Consider the following 23,999-nt stretch of genomic DNA (forward strand, 5'->3'; position numbering starts at 1 on the left):
AGGGCCTACCAATAATCACCTGACCCGCCACAACTTGTGGCAGGAGCTGTGGCTGGGTTTTATCAGGATGGGCTTCATTGCTGGTCTTGGATTTTCTCTGCGTTCAATTCCCACCGCAGGGCCACTCTGCAAGGGCTGCAGGCTGCAAGGGTTTCTGTTGTCTCTGCTGCACTGTGGGGAGGGGACCTAACAGCAAGATCTTAACAGCTGCGGCCAGCCCTGCTCCTGCCAGGGCTCCGCAGCCTCCCCTGCCTTCCCGCCTGGCAGCTGCTGGGGCAGGCAGGCTTCCTACAACGGGGCCAGTCCCTCTCTTGCCTGGCAGCCAATGGAAGGGCTAGCAGGCACGGCAGGGAGAGAAAGGGAGCCCGACCCGGCCCGGCTAGAAGAGGGCCGATGTCGGGGCCGGCGGGAGGCCCGGGGCGGGGAAGGGGCCCAGCCTGGCCGAGATGGAGCCGGGGCCAGACCCTGCCACCTCTTTGCCGACCGGAAAAGAAAATTCCCGGGTTTCTTTCGTCTTTAACATGTATTTTTCACAGAGGCGTGTCCAGCTTCTCAGTGGTTCAACAGACTGTCAGTTACACAAAAAGCGCTTTGCCTTACTTCCCTAAATTTCCCCCCATTCCAAAACACGACACTCCCCCACTCCACCACTCTCCCACCTCCCTGCCACCCACCCTCCCACCCCCAAAACCCAAAGAACAAACAAAGTAAACAAACATACTGAAATACTTCCCATAGAAATGCCATTACAATTTTTGCTCTACTAATAAGGTGTCACTAAAAGCACGTGAGACATTACAGCTGTAAAGGATTTTCCTTGATTTTAGGACTACTCCTATGAGTGAACCACTTGTCATATTTTTTCCCACCTATATCAATATTTGATACTTACCATCAGAGAAAGAAGAGAAGAAAAAAGTTCATAAAAATATTTGTGCTTCAGGCTGGCATTAAATAACCCTCAATGTCAGCCATTTTATAATCCAGTTAGCATTTTCCTGCATTGAATAAGCATTAAAAACCTCTGTTAAACTTTGTGGTATTTTCTTCAATTTTCTTGTGGTTTCCTTCATTGGCATAATTCATCTAGACTGAATCTGGTTTTAAGAGCTCTTAACCTTTTAATAAACTTTTGTCTCATTATCATCCTATGTCCCTAATTTATCATCTGTCATATTTTGTAATCTGATCCACTATTTGTAGAGAGGAGCACACTGGAAAACATACACTGGTTGAAAATAGATATGCTAAATAAAACCCATTATTTCTGTAAACACTGATACATAATATTACTTAGCTCTCCCTCTGTCACAGCTATATTATCCCCATTGCAATTTTTTTTCTTGTTATATATATATAGATAATGGAAATTATTATATTTTAAAATATTTTGGCATTTATATCTGTTACATCTACATAATTTAGTCCTGCATCTTGATCCGCAGATTTCTAATAAGATGTTGTGCGATCTGGCCAGACATAAGAGATCAGTCATAAAAAGTATACCTATTTCTGAACTTCAGAAACATACAGAGCTGCTAAATACTGCTTTATTGCACACCGGTATGACCTCAAAAGTCATACTTGGATGTCACCAACTTCTGTCATCCAAGCTGAGAACACAGAAGGTGAATCTCATTCTTCCGGTATCAGACATGAAATATACCAACTGTTGTTTTTCTGAGAACAAAAATTGAGCAAGTGCCTTCTTGCAGATTTAAATACAAACTTCTTTGTGAACAATGAAAGCAAAATATATTGCTTTGATCTGAGGAACAGACCAAGATAGGGATGAAAATGTGGCTCTAATACTGGTGAAGGAGAAAGAGAGGAGTGAACCTATTTTCAACACTGGAATATGGGAAGTACCACAAAATTTTGTGCTGCACCTTCTAGAGTCCCAAGTTTATTTAATTGAATTTATTTCATTAAATTTAAATTTGGGCACAAGCAACTAAAATCTGGGATAATAGGGATAATGGGGGAATTATTTGTCTGGTCTTCACAGCCAGCCCTCTCTGTCTCTGACAAACCATTCAGGGCATTTGAATACTGGAGTACAAATAACCAAAATAAGTAATGATATAATTATTTTACACAAATTAAAATGTTGCTTTCCCCCTTAGAGCAACCTGAAAATAGGACGATTCATTGGTTAAATTTTAATGGAACAATCAAGGAGCACTTACTTCCCCAGCATGGGGTAAACTCAGTGGGCATTTAAAGGGTTAGGAATGCTTTGTTTCTGCTCTGACCTGATTGGTGCAAAGTCCCTTGATGGTTTGCAATGTTTGTTAAATTGGCAACAGCCTGTACTTGGATAAACCTTATTAGCCAAAAATAATAGACCATTTGGTTGCCAGTTTTAATGCTCATGTGCTGTAATCAGCAGGGTTGGTGGTTTTTTTTCCCTTTTTATGTCAGTGTTTTTTGAGGTTAATCTCTGTTATTATCATCTTAAACTCACTCTTATTCTTATCAGTTATATTTAGTGGCAGATTGCAAGCTTTACTCATTATCTTGTTAAATCAGTAGGTGAAAGCCTTTCAAGACATTTCTTTTTAAACTTTATTAATGTTAATATGCCAGATGGGACAAATTAAAATGGTTCTGTTCTACATGCTGCCACTACCCACAATTTTACCACATTGTTTGCTGTTTAAGGGAGGATATGAAAATGATAGGTAGAGAGCCTCAATAATAAAAGTCCAGAAAATGGTAGTAAAACCTATCTGGAAAAATGTTTTGGGTTTTTTTTAGTTAAATTAATACATTAATTTAAAAAATATCAATTCTTTGTATGCAGCTTGTTTGATCTTAGCTGAGTTCAAGGCTGTCTTGATCAGAACAGTGTGGCAATATACTTTTTCTTTACTCATATTGGGGGTCAAAAGAAAGCTTTTATCATCACCTGTTATTGGTGCCATTTCCCTTGTAACCTCTGTGGCATTATGTGTGGATGCCAGTAGTCCCACAGACCACACAGACAATGAACCTTTCCATGGTCCCCTGGGTTGGGTCTCTAAGAAACACACCTGTAAAAGTGCCTTTGGCAGTCACCAGTGTATTATTCAATGTTCCTTAATGGTAACCTCTTATAATTTTTTTGATTGATAAAGCACTTTGGGGACAAAATTCTTCGTTGTGTGCCTTTTCTCAGTACACAACCACTGATGAAAGACATAAATAATAATGCTTTTACTAACAGCAACAGTTAAACAATAAAAACAAAATCTAATAATTTGTAGGGAGAGATCTCCTTTTGTCAGTCCTCTGGAATGTTGTCATGGGACAAATGGCTCCCTTTTCTGATTTCAGTGAGATTCAGCTTTTATAACCAGGGATCCTTTATCCTAACAGCAGAATGGCAGAGTCTGTATATTTGTGATTTCCCCTTTTACGATATGTTGAATTCTTTTTATGATGAAATGAGCCCAGTGGAACTTCCTTAATTTGCATGGAGAGGCCAAGAAATTTTTTTTTTACACAGTCCAGTGGTAACATCTGATATTAAACAAGAAAATTAGGCCCAGATATTGTCAAATCTGTATGTTACAGCTGTTTGTATATCCCCGGTCAATAGTCAGTTCATGATATTTCCTGCACTGGATCAAATTTCATTTAGAGATGGCTAAGTTGAGAAGACAAATTAATGTAGTCAAAGTCTGTAAAGAAAAGAGCTCTTTCTGTGTGAGAAGAGTGGAGAGTGTCTAGATAATAGCCTTTTGTCTAATTTTATCGTGAAACTAATTCTAATATTCAAACCAACTCAGTTTCTTTATCTCTCAGTACCAGCTAGTAGGATTTTCGTTTTTTCTACTTCAGGCCGCATACTGAATCTGATGTGCAAGAAAATAATTTAGAATGAATATAATAGAAAATTAAAGTAGTACTGAAATACACTTAGGTATTAGAATTCAAGTAGGAAATGTTAGGATTTGCCCATTTAAAAAAATATCCATATATTATAAATTGCTGTAAACAATTTGTATATTTGTAACAAATTATAGTATTGTTTAATTTATGTTGTGGCAATTTCAAAGCTGTTGTTCCCTGTAGTCTTCTTTGTGAGCAAGAGTAGGAAAAAACCCTCAAAACTGCTACACCTGTTATCACTGGAGATAAATGATGTGCATAAATGACTATGCTTATATGATATATAAATATGTATATGTGTGTGCTTATGTGCATGTGTGCACATGTAATTATATATATTGTGTCTAATTACATGCATCCACTTCCTTTTGTGCGGTAAGGATTTTGATTAAACATAGGGTGCAAATCAAGTTTGAAGGAAACCACAAATATAACAGGATGACTGGAGTTTTAAATAGGAGAGATAGTAATAGTGCAAGATTCTATGCAGGATTTGCGTTTGCCACATGCTCCAGGACTGCAGATGGAAGCATGAAAAGCAGACTAGAAAAGCAAAAAGTCCAATCCTAAAAAGGCCTACCATACTTTCCTACACTCCATTAACCACAGGACATTGTGCCTTTCCTGTCTAGCATGTTCTTAATGGATGAAGGAGTGCAAAAGGGATCATTTCAGACTCTGTACCGTTAATGAATTTGTGAACACTCTAGTAGAACTGCTCTGAATGAAACAAAAATTTATTTCTTTAATATTTCCACAAAAAACTTTTGCTCAAAATGTTTAGTTAATTTTCAGGAGAAGGTTTTTTTCTTAATTTCTTTCTGCTTTTTTCATTCCATATTGATTTGTTTCCATTAGAAACAGGAGGAGAACTAGTAACATATCACATTTTTTTAAGGTGGAGCAAGCTACAGAGGCTTAGAAATGCTAACAATTATATATAAATTCTTGTGAAACTCCACCAGATCTGATTAATATTGAAGTATTTATTTGAGGAAATGGAATTTATAGAACTTGTGAAATTTACTTGCCAGAGCCAGGTAAACAGTTCTAAATTTAATTCTAGTTTATGTTCTGCTGGAGAAAGCTCTAGACATTAAATATATATTACACCTGACACTGAAAATAGGCCTGGATGCATAGAAATTTCAGTCAAAGAAGACTATAACAACCATCTGATCTGCCCAGAGATGATGGTGTTTTACCATATATTCCATTCCCAAAACATACAAGAGATATGGCAAATATCTTTCAAATTTTATTTTGACTCAGAAACATCACATGACAGTGAGCATTTATTTTGTCATACCTATTATTAAATAACTGGAAAAGAAAATGCATCTTCTACTCAGAACAGATTTTGGTGACAGATATCTTGTCATTCTTTACTAGATTGAAAAGCCCTTCCTGACTTTTTTTTTTTTTTGTATGGACTTTGCTCCTTAACTTTCTGTTTGTTAAGATAGGTAGACTGAGCTTCTTCAGCCTTTCTTCATGAGGCACGTATATGTACATTCGTTTCTAAATGACAGCAGCACAGAAATTAATGTTTCTTCTAGGAGTCCTCCCCCTGAGGCAGACACATCTCAAAATTCAGCGCCTTGGTGGCTTGACTGTATAACAGTACAGATGATTAGTTTTTGCTGGCTGAGAAGATCTATCTTAATTAAGATAAAAGTAGTAAATTGCCTAAATATTGAGCACATGTAGAGGAATATATAAGTCATTGACTAATATATGCTTTTGAAAGCCTAGATTAATGTTTAAAATGTTTCTTCAATTAAAATAAACACAAAATCTTGAACTTACAAATAATATTATTAGGATGGGACTTTGTTTTATTTTCTCTGCCCTCACTACTTTTTTTTGTTTTTTCTTTTTTTCTTTTCTTTTTTTTTTTTTAATATTGTTTTTATTAATTCATCATGGGTATGATTTGTTTGGCAAGTTTTCTGACAAATACGATTATGTAATTATATGATGCCCAGCACAGGGCTTGAGAAGACAGTATTGAGAGGGCAGGGAGAAGGTGCTGTAGAGGGCTGACATGAAGACATCTCTGCAAAGGCTTGGGGAGGGAGATTGCCTCTGGAGAGTGTTACTCTCCAGGTGTGTATATTACTACAGGCCATTATGTGAGGAACTGTGTTATCTTCTGGCTTTAACAACCTTGGGCTGTGCCTTTTCCTCTCTTTACTTGATGGTTCACTAATATTAAAGGCAGAGATGTTATCAAGTGGTGTATGATTCAACCAAACTCAAACCATGGAGTCTGGGCTTTGTAGTGTGGCTATAATATGAATGATAAGTAAACAGTAAATCAGTGGGATGAGTAAGAATAGCTAATGCCTTAACCAGTGACAGAAACATGGGAGGTGAATGGAGGTGGATGGAGTGATGAGAAGAGTTAATATTACAAGCATTCAGCCTTTCTCATAATTTTCACGTGTCCACTAAAAATATATGAAACAAATGTCTTCTAACTATACTTGCAAGTCTGTGTGAGGGACAGGCTTGCACTATTTAGGAGTATATAACTTCTAAGACCGTGTAACTGTTTGCTTCTCAGCAAGTTGTTTCCCTTATGCATAAAGCCCACAGATGCCCAAAGCATACGCTTAGGAGGTGAATGGAATCCTACCTAATAATTTCTGCGCAGGAACTCACCAAAAACATATGGGGAATCAGAGTAGTCTTCCTCCTTCTTTTCTATATTCATGGAAGGTAAACCAAAGATTTGCCCTCAATGTTTGTGATGACGCAGTTGTTCTGCAAGCAGCAGTCTGTCTGAAGCTGTGTGCATTTTTTTCCAGTTTCAGTTCACACAATTGTGAATTTCATGTGAACTAAGAAACTCAAAGCAAAAGTGAGGTGGAACATTTTTCCTTGGTTTATGCTGGAAGGTATGCAAAACCAGAGACAGACATAATTTTCTCTCAAAATTAACTTGTTCCTGGTTTGAAATAAATTTAGCTTAGATTTAGCACCCAGGTTCTGTAGAACTTTCCAGTGAACCTAATTTTTAAACTTAGGACACTCAATTGATTACTTATTAATATCCATACAAGATTAAAATTCACTCATATAGAATTTTTCTATTATGTCTGCTAAGCATAACAATACATATGTGAGAAAAAAAATTTATATATAGAGAAAAAACCTACATCTATTCTCAATATGATTGCACCAGCTTGTTTTGTTCACTTTGAGGAACTGGTATTTTTCAGTTGTTTGGAACTCTACTCCATGATACACATCCTTAATCCATATGCAAAAAATCCAGAAGGAACCCCTAATTTCATTGTCTTATTTTGCATAAACGAATTTTAAGACATGATTGTGGTATGAATCATTGTTGAGCTGCCTGCTTTCAAAATGTACTGAGTGGAATTCAAACAAAATATTTTTTGTGTTACTCTCCTCTGGTAAATTTAAAAGAACACTGAAACTGGCATTCAGGGTATTAGTTAGGAAGCCATTTTCCTCAAAACTTCTCTTACTTTTTCACCTTTTTACCTTTACCACTACTTTATAGAAAAAAGCCTTTTCATATATAGATTTTCTACTTTGATCTGAATCTTGGTGTTCTTGGTGGTATCTATCTTATTTTATACCAATACAAATTTCAGGAGAATTAAATTTCAAGCCATTAGGCATAGAAATGAAACAGGGAGATAAAATGAGCATATAATATACATAGTGTGCCTTTAATCGGACTTTAATTATTTAATTGGAATTTAACTGTAACACTGGAAAAAAATATTTAAATACAGACATTGATGCATTTATGACCTCCTGGATACCTTTTTCTATCTTTTCTTTTGCCTCAATTTAATAAGAATCTTATTTACAAAAGACCTTTAAGAAACACTTTTTATACCTGTATCTCAGCATGCTTTGAGGTACAAAAATAAATAAAATTTATAGAATGACCAGTTTTAAAAAAATCAGATTCTAAGAAAAAACATTGCAACAAAACGTTTTCTTTCTTGATTCTATTCTTCAGAAAAAAAATCAATGTTGACATATTTCTATCTGTATATCAATGTTTTTATGAGTTTAGCAACTCTGAAATACCTGAGCAATATTAGGCACAGATGGCACTGAATACTGAATTTCTAGAGGAAAATGTAATTTCATCAGGGTCTGATGAAGGATCACATATTAAAGACTCGTTCTGAATTTCATAATGCCTTGCAATGAAAGCTCAGATGGCAACATCCAGATGGTACAGATGTGCTAGCAGCCTGAACTACTCTGAGAGTAGTCTACTGCCCAGTGTGTTCTCCAACATCCATAGCCCCAATGTCATCCAGAATCTCAGAGATCCTTTTCATAATGGCAAAAATATTTGGTTTGTACAGAGCAGTTAAGGGGAAAAGACAAAACAAAGGCAAAAAAATCAATGCCTTGCCCAAAATAAACCAACAAAAACCCCCAAACTAACAATCCAAACAACCCCCAAAACCCCAGATTAACAATCCAAACAACCCAAGCCAAAATAAAAGAAAAAACATTAAAGTATACCAACACCAATGAAGGTGTTGTGACAGTGCTGCTAGTGAAGAGAGCTGATTTCAGGGCCGCACAATTCATGCTGGCAAAGACTTGAAGCCTGTGGAAGCAGTGCATTGAATATCTGACAGAAAGTACACTCTCCTACCACTATTTTGCCGGTAATTGGTGCAGATTGGCAGAATGAGCTGATCAAAATCGGGCAAATCTTCTGGGTGCATAAGCATATGTGTATGAGAATGACAGGCTCCAATAAACCCTAAATAATATCTACTAATTCTTGATTATCTCATTCTGCTGAAGTAGTGTGAGAGATATTTCAAGAAATCACCTTCCACATGCATTCATTAGGAATTCAGATTTAGTAGCTGTTGGTGATGTTAGGATAATTAGCAGCAAGAAAAAATGGAAGAAATGTTGGTTGCTATAGCAACCTGTTCATCATGATCTACAGCATAAACACCCAGATTAATTTACAAGTTGCCAGGTAGATATATGCTTGGCTGACTGGGATACACACAGACACCACCTTATTTGCTTTTATTATGGCTTAATCATCAACATTAAAGCTTTCAAAGTTTGTGTGCTATCACTGTCAGTCATAGAGGAGCTAGATACTTTTAGGGCCAAATCCACCAGCACAGTCTCTTTGCACCTCTATCTGCTCTGAAGGGAAGGAGGAGAAAGAATAATATTCCTCCAGACACCCTATGAAGCCACTGCAGGGTTCCTGGAACTGAGATTACTCCTATGAGCTATCTGTGTGGTAAAAGTCATATTCTCCTTCTGTAGAGATCCAGACCCATATCCTTGACTCTTAATGATATTTTTTCCCTAGACAACCCTTGGTAAAAAACCCTTCCATGAAGCAGCATTTGGTGATGTACAGTGGTACATGATGCTCAAATGAGGATACCTGTCTTGCTGGGGTTATTCACATTGTGTAATCCAGGACCCCATAAAGCTGCCAGCCTATTGAAGCGTCATATTTGGTGAAACTGTAAAGTAGACATTTGAAGCACTGGTGGTGGTGGGACAAGGAGCTAACATCATACCATGATGAAGTGTACAAAAAACCCAAAGGAAACATGAAGGGAGGAGAATCAGTGCACACTGGAAAACTAAAGCAGAGCTGTCCCTCCAAAGTAGAGTTTGATAATGATTTATAATAAATAATAAAAAAATGTATTGACATGCTGTAAATAATACAGGCAAAAATTAACTGCTGGAGTCTCTCTGTTGCTACTTTTCTCCTGCTAATGAGGAAAACCTTCTACATTCTAACCTCTTGTTACTGCTTTACAGAAAAAGCCTCTGGCTTTTGTGCTGCTAAGTCTTGTGTAAGTTTCCCCAGAATTGGCATCTTTTGGCTACTTTGGGTATTAGCTGCATGTTGCATCAACAGCTCTGCCTCCCAAATATACACATGTATTTTTGCTGCTGGTCCAGACTATTGCCTCCCCTGGGGCCCTGTAGCTGTTTATGCAGCTATGTGGAGGGGCATATTGTGGAACTGGTTCAGCTGCAGAACTGTGAGGCTGCGCAGAGCTGGGGGCTAGAGGATCACACATGGAGCCTTAGAGGCTTTGAGGAGGATAACATGGTGGAGTTGAGCTGGAACGTGTTGGTGTCAAAATGCTTCTTCTTGACCCCTTTAGTTCTCTCTTCCACTTGTCCACCCACAGAAGTTAAGTACAATCCTTCTTTTCAGGATTTTTTTTTCTGACACTCTCCTAGAAAGTATCAAGATCCAGTCAACTAAAGGCATCAGAGAATATTTTCAGCAAGCCAGGAAAGATATAGAAAATGTAAAAGGAAGAACGCCAATGTACAAGTGAAGAATAAAATTAGTGATTAGTAGAATAGGTAGGTAAATATCATCTAACTAAAAAGAAAAAAAATGAAAAAAAAAAAAAAGAGATTATGTTTCTGAGTTGTCTTTATCTTACAAAGCACATGGCTAACTCTGTGCTGGTCCCAAAGCTGCTAACACCTATCCTGCAATTTCACCATGTTGAAATAAAGAAAATTTTTGCCTTTTACTTTTGCCAACAGCCTTGTGTTTTAAAGAGAAAAGGCACCTGGGACAAGAAAAAGCAACCAACCAAAAGCCAGAATGCAACTGCACAATGAAGATCTGATCATCAGTGACAATCTTTCCTCTCTAGGAGCTGTCATAGTAATGTAGGACCTCCAAGCCACATATTGCATATTCCCACCTGAGCTGCTGAAAAAAATGCTGAGGAAAAGTCACCTTTGTACAAAAATGTAAACATGTCTATCTGTCCAGCATAAACAGTTTGATATATTATACTGGCCACAGTTTACTTTATCAGTCCATATACTGTATAACACTGACTGGGTCTATTTTTTCTGGCTATTCTGAATTAAATAAACCAAAACTCAACATATGTCATAAACTGCTATAGTTTATTTATAAGGAGGAAGACAGGCCATCAAACTATCTACAGGCATTTAAAAAATTGATCAGAGAATCAAAGTCTTAACTCAATAATCAGTTCAAAAGAATATGCTTTGCATTTAAAGTAAACAATGGCTGTTATCCAAAGACTTTTGATTCTTCTTTTCCTGCACTTTGCAATTTTATTTTCTTATTCCAAAACTCTGTTCACGACATTATGCCCACTCCAGAAACAGAATTTTTTTTCTAGTTCAGGTTTTTGAAAAACAGCCAGTCTCTGTAATTCGATTTCAAGTGTTTCCCTCTAAAGTTTTCCAAACATTTCACTATTTTAAATGGATTTAAAAATTAAATTTTAAAAATGGGGAATGTTTAAAAATATATACATAACTAAAAAGTAATGTATTCTGATTTGGAAAATTAAAATGAAATGGATGCAACTAACAGAAAGTCAAGGAATGTTTCTCAAACCCTAGTTTTAAACTGAGTCAGGTTCAGGTTCATATTACAAAAATGGGTTTGATGCTTTCTGTTTAATTAATAGTAGACCCTCGTTCACAAGACACACTCATCCCCTTAACTGGGATGAGTTACTTAGTTCTTTATTTAGCATTTCATAAACATTGGGCCAATTTCATCTTTGGAGTAGCTTTATTAAAAGCAGTGAACAAAGCTAAATATCTAATTAACTGTTAAACTTTGGCAAGTATTCAAGTATTTGGCAAGAAAATATGAATTCATCAAACAGTGCTGTGCATAAAATGAATTACAGAATTATGTACTAAATTTCCTTTTTTATGCCAATAAAACTTAAAAAAATAATTTAGCTCTAAAAAAGTTTCACTTTTTGGGGAAGAGATGACACAGACACTGGGTAAAAATGTATTTATGACATCTGGTCAAAGGGACCTGCCTCATTATGGTTTTGACATCTCTATGAGAAAAACAATTGATAAGTCCTCTGGTAGAATATTTCTGTGCAATGAGATCAATTTAGCTGCAAGTATACCACCAATTTGAATCCAACCCCTATAAAAGTCAGTAAAAAAATTTCTTTCCTCATGGCATAGACGACTACAAACAGAAAAAACTTCTACCACAACATTTTTTTAGAAATACTGCTACACAAAACTGAAGAGTGGCAATAAACTATCTGTACATACTTAATGACTGAAAATCTATAAAAGTTATGTATATAGTGAAGATGGTTTGGCTAGACTATGTTATGTCAGTGACATAACATATAGTGAACTACTCTATTTCCTGAAAAAAAATTCTTTCTTCAGCATGTCTACCTCTACCCTTCAAGATCAACAATTTGAATCAGACTTCACAGGCACTCCAAAAAAGCTGCTCTGAACTATGAGACTGTGTGTGAGATCAGCAAACTGAGCCATGGGTAAATTCTTGAAAAGTTGTTATTCCTGCACCATATAAAAACTTCAATTATTATTGAAAACAGAAAAAATATGGGCAAAAATATTTGTGCTTCCTGAGATCTGACCTGCTCAACAGCTGACTTCCTTAAAAAGCTAAATGCAATACTAAATACTGTAATATAAACCCCTTCATATTTATCTGTACTAATACATCTTTTGCATTCAGGCAGACTACACATTCTGCGGTCCTTTTTTTAAAGGACTAGTGAAAAGAAAACATATCAATCCAAAAATATTAGAAGAGATTTTCCTCCTTTAAACATCTGACAGAAACATTTGACAATATTTATTTATTTCCCATCTCACTCTTTAAAAATTTTTTTTTGGAAATTATGTAGGAACACACTCATAGTATATTGCCTTATATTAATTTTATATCATATTGTGGTCTTTATTGTGGACTATATTCAATTATTTTAAAATATTTTTCCTGCGCTTGAAAATAATCTTGTACTGCTCAAAAGATGGATGAGATGGTAGAATCCATGTAATAGAAATAAGTTAGGCTTCAAAGGGTCCTTCCACTGGACTCATCATGTCTATCAAAGAAAACCTTGTTGTACACCAAGCAGGTATTTTATTTCCAGTCATAACAAAGAAATACTGCAGGTTGTAGAAAATATCTTTTGCTGGTAGATATGTGAGATTTACATCTGTTCTGCAACACAGTACGGAATCATTCCAAGGGATTGCTATTGACGAACACCTGCTATTATTTCCAATGGTTTTTTGCAACTCTTCAGTAGGGAAGAGACTGAAAATGTCTGCTTGTATTTGCCTGTAGTACATGTGCAGAGGATGTGTGTGTAGAGAATCCAAAATAGTGAAGTGAGTTTTTGTTAATTTCTTGTGAATGGTCTTCTGTCCCCTACTAGTCCCATACACCTACTGAAAAGCAGGGAGAGAGCTGTGCATCTCCTCAGCTTTTAGGACAAGAATTATGCTTCTTCATCAAGCACAAGTAAAATAGGGTTAAGGGGCCTCAGCAGGTGCAAGGGTTGCACAGGCATCTCTTCAACATCCAACCACTGGACAAGTCGTTGTGGGAGCTGTGGGTGAGATGAGATTATTATAACAAAGATGCAAGGGTAATATGCTTTTATCGTCCCTGATAAGTGATATTGCTGGGCTGGAGCTCTGAAAACCTTCATAGAAGTCATAGATTAGAGGATAACTTACTATGATGTCATTTTAGTACTGTTTTTGTCTTCCCAGCTATTACTTGCCAAAGAACAGTTGATTTTTTTGTTTGACTGTCTCCTAGGACATATTAATTTAAGCTTGGTCAATATTTTTTCTTTATGTAATGTAAATTCCAAAGCAGTGCAAAATTTAACAGCAATATTTTTGCAGTAGTAATTTAGCATATAGATTACAATTTTGAATGTATGTGCTGCAACTATGGTATCTTTAAAATATGTTGCACAAAAGTAACTGATACTGATTTAAACATCACAAACTCTGTTGATGATGCACAGAGAACAAAACAGAAGTAGAAAAAGACCTCCAAATTCCTAATAGAGGAAAACAAGATTGAAATTAATAGGTTAGGTCCTATAGATCCTAAAAAATAGGTCCTTGTGTCAAGTCTTCTGAGGAGCCATGCATCCTTTATTTCAGTATTTCTCACAGAGTTAAAAATAATATGCTTATTTGAATTTCTCCCTGCCCCTTGGGCTGAACTGTATCCCTGCTGTGAGTTTCAGGTAAGGGTCTCTACCTTGTCCTGCCACTGAAAAGCACAGTAGCTACTTTGCTGTTAGCAAAGTGGAATTTGAATGGCAAGTGCCGTTTGGGATGGATGAGTTGCAGCAGTCTACAAATTATGTATAATTTTGAGACACACCATATTTCTTAGTGGTGCTTCAGGCAGCAGAATAAACTGCTCCTTGTTTCCTCACCTTCCTTTGTTGATTTGGTTTCTCTGTTGTTAGGATCAGCACCCATGACCAAATTTGCTTGTTATTCAGTTGAATTGGGCAAGTATTCACCTCACAATTGAACTCTTTTTAAAATTTAGTTTAAATAATACATTTTGTGTATTATTTAATGTAAATGATTAAACATTTGAGTCTAGTTCTGACTTCTTTGTTCTTTCATCTAAATGCTAATAATTAAGGTGTTTGTCTGTAAAGAGACAGTTTCTTACTCAACCATATCTCAATTTTTCTTCTTCCTGGCTGAAATCTTAATTCCATTTTTACGATATTTGAAGTTTTAGCTAATGGCATACGCTACTTAGAGGCTATGTCTCACGGAGTAATTTGGATAATAATAAGAGGGAACTAAAATAGAATGTTATCTATGGCAGATAATGTGCATTTCGTCAACATGGAATATACCTAGCAATTTGCAGGTGTGTACAAAAAAGTAAAAGATAATAGTAATACTGATAATATCAATAATGAGATTGAGTTTAAGCACAAATATCTATATTTTGAATTGATAGAGAAAGCAAGAAACATTGAAACATTCTTCCGTAGTTTGTAATTGTGATATTTCATACACACATTCCCTCTTTTTAACAATCCTGGGTTTTGATCATAGTGGTTCTGTAGCCCTTTCCTCGATAGGTGACCCATGGCATTACATTTTTTAATGAAAGACAAAAAACAAATGTTCTAAGACTAAAAGTAACTTTTCAAAATGATACTTGAGAGGTATACACAAATCTTATCCACAAACAGGAATTTGTGCAGTACCACCCATGTACCACTTTGAAATGAAACTAACTTAAGAACCTTCCTTTTCCTTCTTTATTTTCTTCGACATTTTCCTACTGCTTACTTTAAAATTAATACATGAAAGATGAAGGAGCAAAATATTTTTTGTATAATATTAATTCATGTCAGATCAGCTACAACTGAGCATTCACGTCCCAAGTTGATTTTGTACTTGATGAATCCACATTAAAGCCTTGTAGACAAACTTAGAGGCAACAGAGAATTTAAGAAATTCCTTCACCCATACCACCATCAGCTATTACAACATCATGGGCCAAGCCAGACTTCTGAGTAATTTGAACTTTGACAAGGAGTATATCCTACAGGTCCAAGGATATGGGGCGATAAAGGACTTTTTTACCTTAGTGGGCTAGAAGAGTATTTTAGTGAAAACTTCTGTAGTATTTGTAGAAATGCATTTTATATTTGGAAGTGGCCAGCAGTACTTGTAATGACACATTTTATTTGTTTCAGGCAGTGGACTGAAATGAAACATAATCTTTCTCCCTAAATTTTGTCTGTCAGAAAATCAGAAATGTAAAAAATTAAACTGTCTTGAGCAGATCTCTGCCACACATTAAAAAATAGTTCAGCTGTTGTCTGCTAAAAATTACCCATAGGAAGCTATAGTCTTGTCAAGATCTAGAGAGGGACCTTCTTGCTACTGTCATTAGGGAAAAAAAAACAGTGAGGGAAAAGGGCTTACACCTGGATTTTTAGCATATCCAAAGTTAGATTCCTGTATCTTGTGGAGTCACTGGGAACAGTAGTAGATACAATAGAGCACTTAATCCATAATTTTTCATGAGTAATAAATACATGAGAAAGAAAGAAAGAAAAGAAAGAAAGAAAGAAAGAAAGAAAGAAAGAAAGAAAGAAAGAAAGAAAGAAAGAAAGAAAGAAAGAAAGACTAAACCTACAAAAACAAACCAAATCAGAAGTCAGCACTAATAAAGAGAAGCCATTAGAGAACCAAAGCCTAGTTGAAATTTCTTTCTGAACCTTACAGTGATTTTGTAATATATGCAAAAAAAAAACCCAAACTGGAATAAAGGGTTCTTATCAGCCTGTAAAATATAATTTTTGTTAACATATTATTTTTATTAACATGTAACTTCTATTAATGTACTGTACGATGAATGTCAAATTGGACAAATCAGCAATCTCAGCTCTCAGTAGTGGCATGTAGGTAGCAAGGCTGTCCTAGAGCTAAATATAGAAGGCCCAAGCTCCATCTGTGAATTGGAGGCACAGAGTGCAAAACCTTCGCCTTCACTCTCTTGATTGAGTGGCCAGATCTGACAGCCCGGCTTATGTTTTATTGCACCTTGTTGAACTAGGAACCACCACCATGTAGCAATAACAGAGAGATTGTAACCTGATTGTGCAGAAAAGGAACAGGAGCAATATATGTTTTATGAAAATCAGTGTGTACAAAGATAAGGCTTTGAAAGGTGGACATATTGCTCCCAAAAGCAACAGCATTGTCATTTGCTCTCAAAGGCTATCTGGATTTTCTCTTTACAGCTGGTACCCTAAGACATGCTTTTCTGTCTTCTCAGTCAAAAATTACTAAATTTTAATGAATATGTGTTCTAAAGTTGGCATTTTTTGCTATGCATTTATGCTATTTTTTGTTTTACTAAATATTACCATACTAAAAAAACCCTACTATAACAGATATATGCTTAATTGCCTGAGACTATTGCATAGCCCAGAGCTGCAAAACTGACAAAATATTGAAGCTGGTGATTAGACAAAAAGCAAATCTGTTCTGAGGTTCAATACCTCAGAGTCTTGCAGGTGAGGAAAATCAGGATGATTGTGGTCTGATGAAGCAGACAAAAGTTCTTTTGTAGCATTTTGGGAAGTGGAAGGTTGGCTTCCCTATCCCTTGACTCCTGCCTCACCATCCCAATTATTTGGGAGCATGATACCTGGAGTAAGGAAGCAAGAGCACTGAGAATGTCTTTTTCCCCACTCTTGAATGTCTTTCAGAACCACATGGATACTTTCTAGCTGAAAGAGGCTTTACTTGGTAGACACCTGACTATACATTGTTTTCTTTTTTCTGTTTTGTTCCTCTCTGAAGGGTTGTGACCATACTTTGTCTGGGACTATGCCAATAACATCCTAAATCATCTCTTACCCTCCTTTCTCATCAGACACATGAATTTTTTTTTAACAGCTGATGTGAAGCATACAAGTCAGTATGTGGGGAAAGAGAAATTTTTTCATTTGAGATAAGGACCTGATTAAAAAAAAAAAAAAGAAAAAAAGATGCAAACAGTAATTCTCATTTGTTGTCAACAGGATTTAGTGTAAAAGTGGAGCTAGGCTCCTCAGTATCTGTCTCCGGAGCTGAGCGACGTCAGACATAACCACCAGAACAACAACAAAAATACCCAGGTAAAGTGTTTGCAAAAATCACTAGCCTTTAGAAGAATGAGGAATAATAATGATGCTGTGATACACATAGATAGGCCAAACTGAATGGATACTGTGATATGCCAAACTGAAAAGGTTTCAATAAAAGAGAAATTCTTAAGGACATAAAGATGGGCATAAGAGCAAATACACAGAAATGAGAACTTACGTTCTTCCACCTTCCAGAATATGATTTCATGCCACTAAATCCTTCAGGAAAGGAAAAAAAAACCAAAACCATTCTAAAATTATGAGGTTGATTTGAAACTAATTCTGTTAGTCTCAGAAACAAGATATTTTCCTCTGCAAGTGCCTTCCTTAAGAAGGTCTATAAATGAGTGCAGATATTATTGTATAGAAGAGGAAGAGGATCTGAATTGTGTGCCAGAGACAGAAGAATTGCCATATTGATCCCACTCCCATTAATTCCAGTGGGAACAAGGTCTTCAAGTGTAGCAAGAGGAATCCCTTGATAGCAAAGAAGAAAGACACAAAAGTTTTTTTATGCCAAGGCCAAACATTAAGCTGTAAGACCTTTATAGCCAAAGGCTCTAAGAATATTTATTTGATGCCACTTTTGAACTGCAGGCAGCTGTTCTGGTCAGCTGGAGCCAACATGCTTGCCATCCTTGGGTTCATTCCCATGTAGCCCCAAGGCAGATATTCACATGTAGCCCCAAGACTGCCCTAAGGCAGTCTCTCTTGCATGACACTCTTCAGCTGTAGAAAGTCATCCCAGAGGAGAGCCATTGGAATGTCTCACTTTGCCCTCAGTTCCCACTGCTAGTCTCATTTATTTGGGCTGGCCTATTTTATTTCTCCCTTACTATTTCCTGTTAAACTTTCTGCCTTGTCCATTTTTCTTACAACTTGGTGGTCAGGCAATCTGGGTAGCAGTTACTTATTTTCCCCTCTATTCACTATAGTTTGCTTAGCTTTTTTTGGTACATTGGACTGGGGCAGGTCTATTCTATGCTTCTGATTCAACAGAATACATAAATACTGTAGCAAACTACTTATGATAACTTCAGCGCATGAATATTAATGTCAATAGGATGGATAACCTAAAGGTAAATTAAGAGCTGATGTAAACTTTTATATAAGGTGAGTTTTGTCTTCCAGGTTCAAAATGGTTTTTTCACCTTTTTTTCCCCCCACTTGCCTTCATTTATGTGTCTCAGAATTACTCCAAATTGCCATCAAAATGTCAGAGAATGATCTTATCGATCATATTTTGTTAAAAAAAATCACATGAAATTTTCATCTTGTGTTTGGAAAAGCAGCCAACTGACATTGCTCAGGGATGTTACCTTTATTGGATTTGAATAGAACATATGAATGGAGTTTGCACTACAGAAGTTACACTCCAAAATTAAAAAAATGGCAAGTTTAAGTCAAACAAAATACATACATTTTAAGCACTCTTTCTTTATTTATACTGGCAAGTTGACGAAGTGAAAATGGATAGGGAGACTTAGTCACCATGCTGGTGTTTTAGATTACTGTGCAATGTTTTTACTGACATCTGTTCAGCATTTCTAGGCTAAAATAAATTATAGCCATGTCATAATATGATGGGACAATGGCAGCTATTTTCCAGCCAAGTTTGACTGTCGCAAGTGTCTCTATAAATGCCCCACAACATACATTTCATTAATTGGGCTAATATAATATAATTTTAGGTAATATAATTTTAGATTATTTAAGCAGAAGGTACAAAATAATTTCATCTTTTAAGCAGGTGCATTATGTATAGGTCAACAAAAATCTGCTGTCAAACTTTGTGAGGCCTTATTCTTTGTGTGTTAAACTCCATTCATCTTAAGAATAGAAAGCTAATAATTTCTGCCTGTAGAGACTCTTCATTTGGTTCCTAAACAAAATGAACAAAAGAAAGGCAAAATATGTGGTACATTCTTCTACTAAGTTCACTCAGGATTGGTTTTCCATGTTTAGGACAAGATGTATCTTTCAACGAAGTCAGAGATTTCTCAAGAGTCAACAAATTAAGTGTTAGTGTTACCATGATTTATAACATAATCACTTCAGGAGTTGTAGGCAAAAGCCAAGAGCATCCTAATTAGGAGGCTCTGCCTTTTCATGACTGGCTGGGGCTCTCTAGGCCCAGCATTGCCAGCCAGAGAAGGGAGGGTATTGTCCTGCTCTGCTCTGCAGTGGAGTAGCCTCATCTCGAGTTCTGGGGGCAGTTTTGGGTGTTACAGTATAAAAAAGACATTCCACTATTAGAGAGTGTCCAAAGGAGGGTCATGAGGATAATGAAGGGTCTGGAGAGGAAACCGAATGAGGAGTAGCTGAGGTCACTTGGTCTGTTCAGCCTCGAGAAGAGGAATCTGAGGGGAGACCTCACTGCAGTCTACAGCTTCCTTGTGAGGGGAAGAGGAGGGACAGACACTGATTCTGTCACTCTCATGACCAGTTACAGGACTTGAGGAAATTATCTGAAGCTTAGTTGGGGGAGATTTAGGTTGGACTTCAGAAAAATGTTTTTTACTTAGAGAATGGCTGAGCACTGAAGCAGGTTCCACAGGGAAGTGCAAGCAGCAAGCCTGATAGATTTCAAGAAGCATTTTGACAATATTCTTGGGCATATATTGTGATTCTTGGGTGTTCCGTGCAGGGTCAGGAGTTGGACTTTGATGATCCTTGTGAGCCTTTTCAATTCAGCATATTGTACGACAGCTCTATGATTCTAAGAAAAATTCTTCTTTTGAGTGCAGAGACCACATTTGTAAGGGCTCTCAAAATATCAAACCAGCAGTTCTTTCCCTCCTTCTCAGCACTCAGCATCCTTTGTCACAAATGAGTATGAAATGCAACCTGAATTCATGAAGCAGGCCTGAGCCAGGTTATGTGGCAAAATGACCTAAAGGACATGGAATTAATGCCTTAGTGTTCTACTGCTGCCTATTCCAAGCCATTTCATCCCCCTCTGCCTTATTTCCCCACTGAGAAACAAAGGGAATGATTCTCCTTCCTTTCTCCTCCTTGACCCACTGTCCCTCATCTCTCTAAACTCTTAAGAGCTTCCAGTAACAAGGATGTTCTCTCTCAGTTTGAAATAGTCCTTATCATAATGCTATCGATGCAATTAATTTTACTTCAGGTTTTTATTATTTATACATAATTACACTATTTCTTGCATAAATACTGCTGTTTATGGATAGTAATGGTAAGACTGACTTTTCAAAATCTGATTCACTGTTCTTCTTCTGTTCTTGTAATCTAAAGTTTAGAGAAAACAGAGCATAATAAATACACTTGTGCCTTTAGCTTACAAATAAGCCAATCAAACCTTTTGGAAGAATAATAGTAAGTATTGCTAATAAGCATGAACATATAAAATGTTTTCCCACTGTGACATGTGGGTTTCTGTACAACAGAAACATTAAATTGAAAAAAATCAACAACAATATTTTTAATAGAAACAATCTCCTTAAAACAAAAAGAACAAAACCCCCTAAAATCCTTAAGTCAACCACACTGAAGCTCTAAACTCATTGAAAACATAAATGTCCAGAAGCTTGGAGTCAAGGACTGAACCAAAGTATTTCCAATTACTCTTGAAGTAGTTGGAAATATTTTCACAAACAAAACACCACCTAGTGCCCTCCTGGGTAATGGCTCTGTCTCTGTTGTGGAAAGTTCCTGTCAGGTGTAACACATTCAACTCTCACCCGATTTTGGGGCTATGGGCCTCACAGCAGCTATAGGCTCGCATAGTCACTGATTAAGGGCCCTGAGCATCCGCACTGGGCATAGAAATCTGTGGTTTTCCAGACTTTTAATGAGTGAGCTGTCTCTTCTGCAAAATTAGACTGGGATCATAATGAGACGAAACTTTGCTAGAAGTTGAAAAATATTAATGAGACATCCATGCGGTCAAATAATACAATGAGGGAACAGTAAGATAACTCACTCATTTCCTGGCCTAAAGCTAGGAAAAGCAAAATGGGAATTAAATACAGTAAGGAACAAAAGTGAAGTTCAGTCAACCTTAGGCTTGGAGGGTAAAAGTTCATTTAATTGTTTAACATCTTCAGTTAGAAGGACTTGGCATAACTGTTGCACTGCCATCACTGCCATTGCCGCAAACCAGTGTATCCTTTACATGGCCAGTTTCAGCACTATTTTTTGCACCGAGAGCCACAAACTGAATTTGCTGAAGTACAGCTTATACTTCAGAAGAAAACAGCTGGTTTTGTTAGGAAAACAGACTAAAATTTACACAAAGCTCCTAGAGTTGGGAGGTTATTTTGTACATGGATTTTAGTGATGGGATAGGACACAAGGAGAAGCCATTCTTAAAATTATACATGCAGTGAAGAGGTGTGGCTTGAAGGAGATTAACTGGTAGAAGATTAATTATAACCATGATAAGGAGGTTTAAAAATTCACTCTGGAGCTTAAATGCAATATTTGCGCAAAGGAAGGCACAGAAGCAATACTGTAATTAATTTTCTTGATTTGTTTCAAAAGCCTTTTGAGGAGTTGAGTTGTTTCTACTAGATCAGTAAGTCTTTGGAAATCTCCCAGAAACAGGAATGACTTCTTAGTTTAAAACTTATCTTTCCACTAACTAATCACCTCATAAACCTTACAAAATCTCAGCAAATATGGTTTTGTTTCAAGATGATTAGACAGTGTTGGTTTTGGTAAGATTATTTAAAAATTATTATTACCATTGGTGTGTTACCGAAGCAGAAAATTGTGATATGAGGTGTTTATTTAAGTTGTTATAAAAAGTTTGGTAAAATAAAAAAAAACTCCTTAACAACAGTGTAACATTAAGAAGCAGACATTCTTTATTCAGCCAAATGCTGAATAGGGGAATAGCTCTTCCCAAATCTGTGCATGCCGAATACAGGGAAGTTTCTGTTTATATACTGTACTCTACATACATATGATAATAATTTCCCCAAAATTATAAACACTTTCTCTCCCATTTATGCATGGATTTTTCTGTCCTGGAGGTCTCTCTTGGGATCCCTAATGGTCATAGACACCAGTGTTACAGCTGACATACTTGAGTTGGTAGGACACTGGGGCTTGTGAATTTCCAATTCCTTCTTACACAGTGAGCACTGTGCAGTTTTGTAGAGCAGTGGTTTTGGAGAACAAGCATTGTGTTAGCTCACCAGGTGCAGGTAATTTCTCATTTGGTAACATTCCTCTCTTTGAGGCTTGTGAAGTTTATCTTCTTTGCAAGCCTTCATAAACCTCACTTTGTTCTTTTTTACTAACGTAAGTTTTTAAGGCAAGTATCATAATTACAATTATTACTATGACCATAAGTATACTTTGCGAAAGTAAGGTCAACCAACCAGTTCAAGAAAATCCAAATTCTTTAAATATTTTATTTAACTAGTTACTTTCTAATCCTGTCCTTAGTTCTCTGCTAGATGCAGCAACAGGTTTTATCCTATCTGATCATCCAATTTAGTAGTCACAGACTTGAAATGTGCACGCAACTAGTATTGTTTAAATTCAAGTAACCGCATACTCTACGTTCATGTAACGATAACAGCTAATCTCTTTTGTAAAGTTGCACAAGTGTTCCCAAATTTTTGTCAAATTGTTCACTGAAGTTCCCTGCAGAACTGGGAATTTTCTACAAAGGTTAGTGTTGACAAACAAGCAATTATAGAAATTACATTCTGTGATCTGCCAAAATCTTGCGCTAACTTTAAGACTACATTCCCTTTCTCAGAAATTAAGAAAATTGTTTCTATTATTATGAATATCTAGTTATGTGTAATTTTAATCAAGATCCAATAAATATTATTCCCTCAGAAATTATATCCTATACTAAAACAAACAGGGTTTACATATATACATAAAAACTTCATGTTGTTAGTCAGTCTTGTTTCTGGTGTGTTTAATGTGTTCTTGGCTTTGCTCATATGTGATGTACTCAGAGTTCCATTCGTTCCACCTTGAGTGTGGTAAAAGTTACCAGGGGAACTTGATATGGTCCCTTTCACTTCTCCTGGATTAGTCCAAAACCCCAAGTTCTGGAGCAAACCGTATCTTCTTGTTGGAAAGGATGTACATGTGAGTGTAGTCTCAACCATTTGTTGATAATAATGTACCTTTTAAAACTTAAAAGAGTTAATTTTAGTACTATTATATTAATTTCAACAGAATTTTGAGACTTCTCTTGCTTGTTGGTGTGACATAGGAAAGTTTCTGACCATCTAGAAAAGGTACCAAAATATCAAAATGTGCCAGTCCCCATTCTGCCTGGGCAGTTCTGCAAAATCAATATGCCAATAATCACCTGGTGAATTTCTCTGTTTTACTCCCTCTGGAGATGGACTTCTTCTTTCTTTGAGATTGTTTTACAAAAGAAATAACTTATTTTTCAATAAGCAAAATAATTTTTCAACTGATATATTAATTTCTGTCACCTTCATGTTTACTATATTCCTTTGTAAACTGACTACTCTATTCTCTACATTTTAATTGTTTCCTGATGTTTTGGTTCCGCTATAATACATTACTTTGGAGATACAATTACTTGCCCCCATTAGTTTACCAATCATCTGCTGGGATTTTCTGTTGTTTTCAGTGATGGGG

At 36.4% G+C, this 23,999-nt stretch overlaps 2 long non-coding RNA genes across 5 annotated transcripts in view; one reads left to right on the plus strand and one right to left on the minus strand.

Annotated features, from left to right (window-relative positions):
* LOC135290096 (uncharacterized) overlaps window positions 1-221 on the minus strand; it is a 36,109-nt gene extending 35,888 nt beyond the window's left edge. For 2 of the 3 annotated variants that reach the window (XR_010352809.1, XR_010352808.1), the window contains exon 1: window positions 10-221. This is a non-coding gene — a long non-coding RNA (uncharacterized LOC135290096). The remainder of the gene's footprint in view (window positions 1-9) is intronic. The other variant, XR_010352810.1, reaches the window with a different exon arrangement.
* The window catches only part of LOC135290095 (uncharacterized), a 97,132-nt gene that overhangs the window by 44,372 nt on the left and 28,761 nt on the right, over window positions 1-23,999 (plus strand). For both annotated transcript variants that reach the window (XR_010352805.1, XR_010352807.1), the window contains exon 3: window positions 17,289-17,384. This is a non-coding gene — a long non-coding RNA (uncharacterized LOC135290095). The remainder of the gene's footprint in view (window positions 1-17,288; window positions 17,385-23,999) is intronic.

The sequence above is a fragment of the Passer domesticus genome, chromosome Z, assembly GCF_036417665.1.
Source record: "Passer domesticus isolate bPasDom1 chromosome Z, bPasDom1.hap1, whole genome shotgun sequence".
In the NCBI taxonomy this organism is placed as follows: domain Eukaryota; kingdom Metazoa; phylum Chordata; class Aves; order Passeriformes; family Passeridae; genus Passer; species Passer domesticus.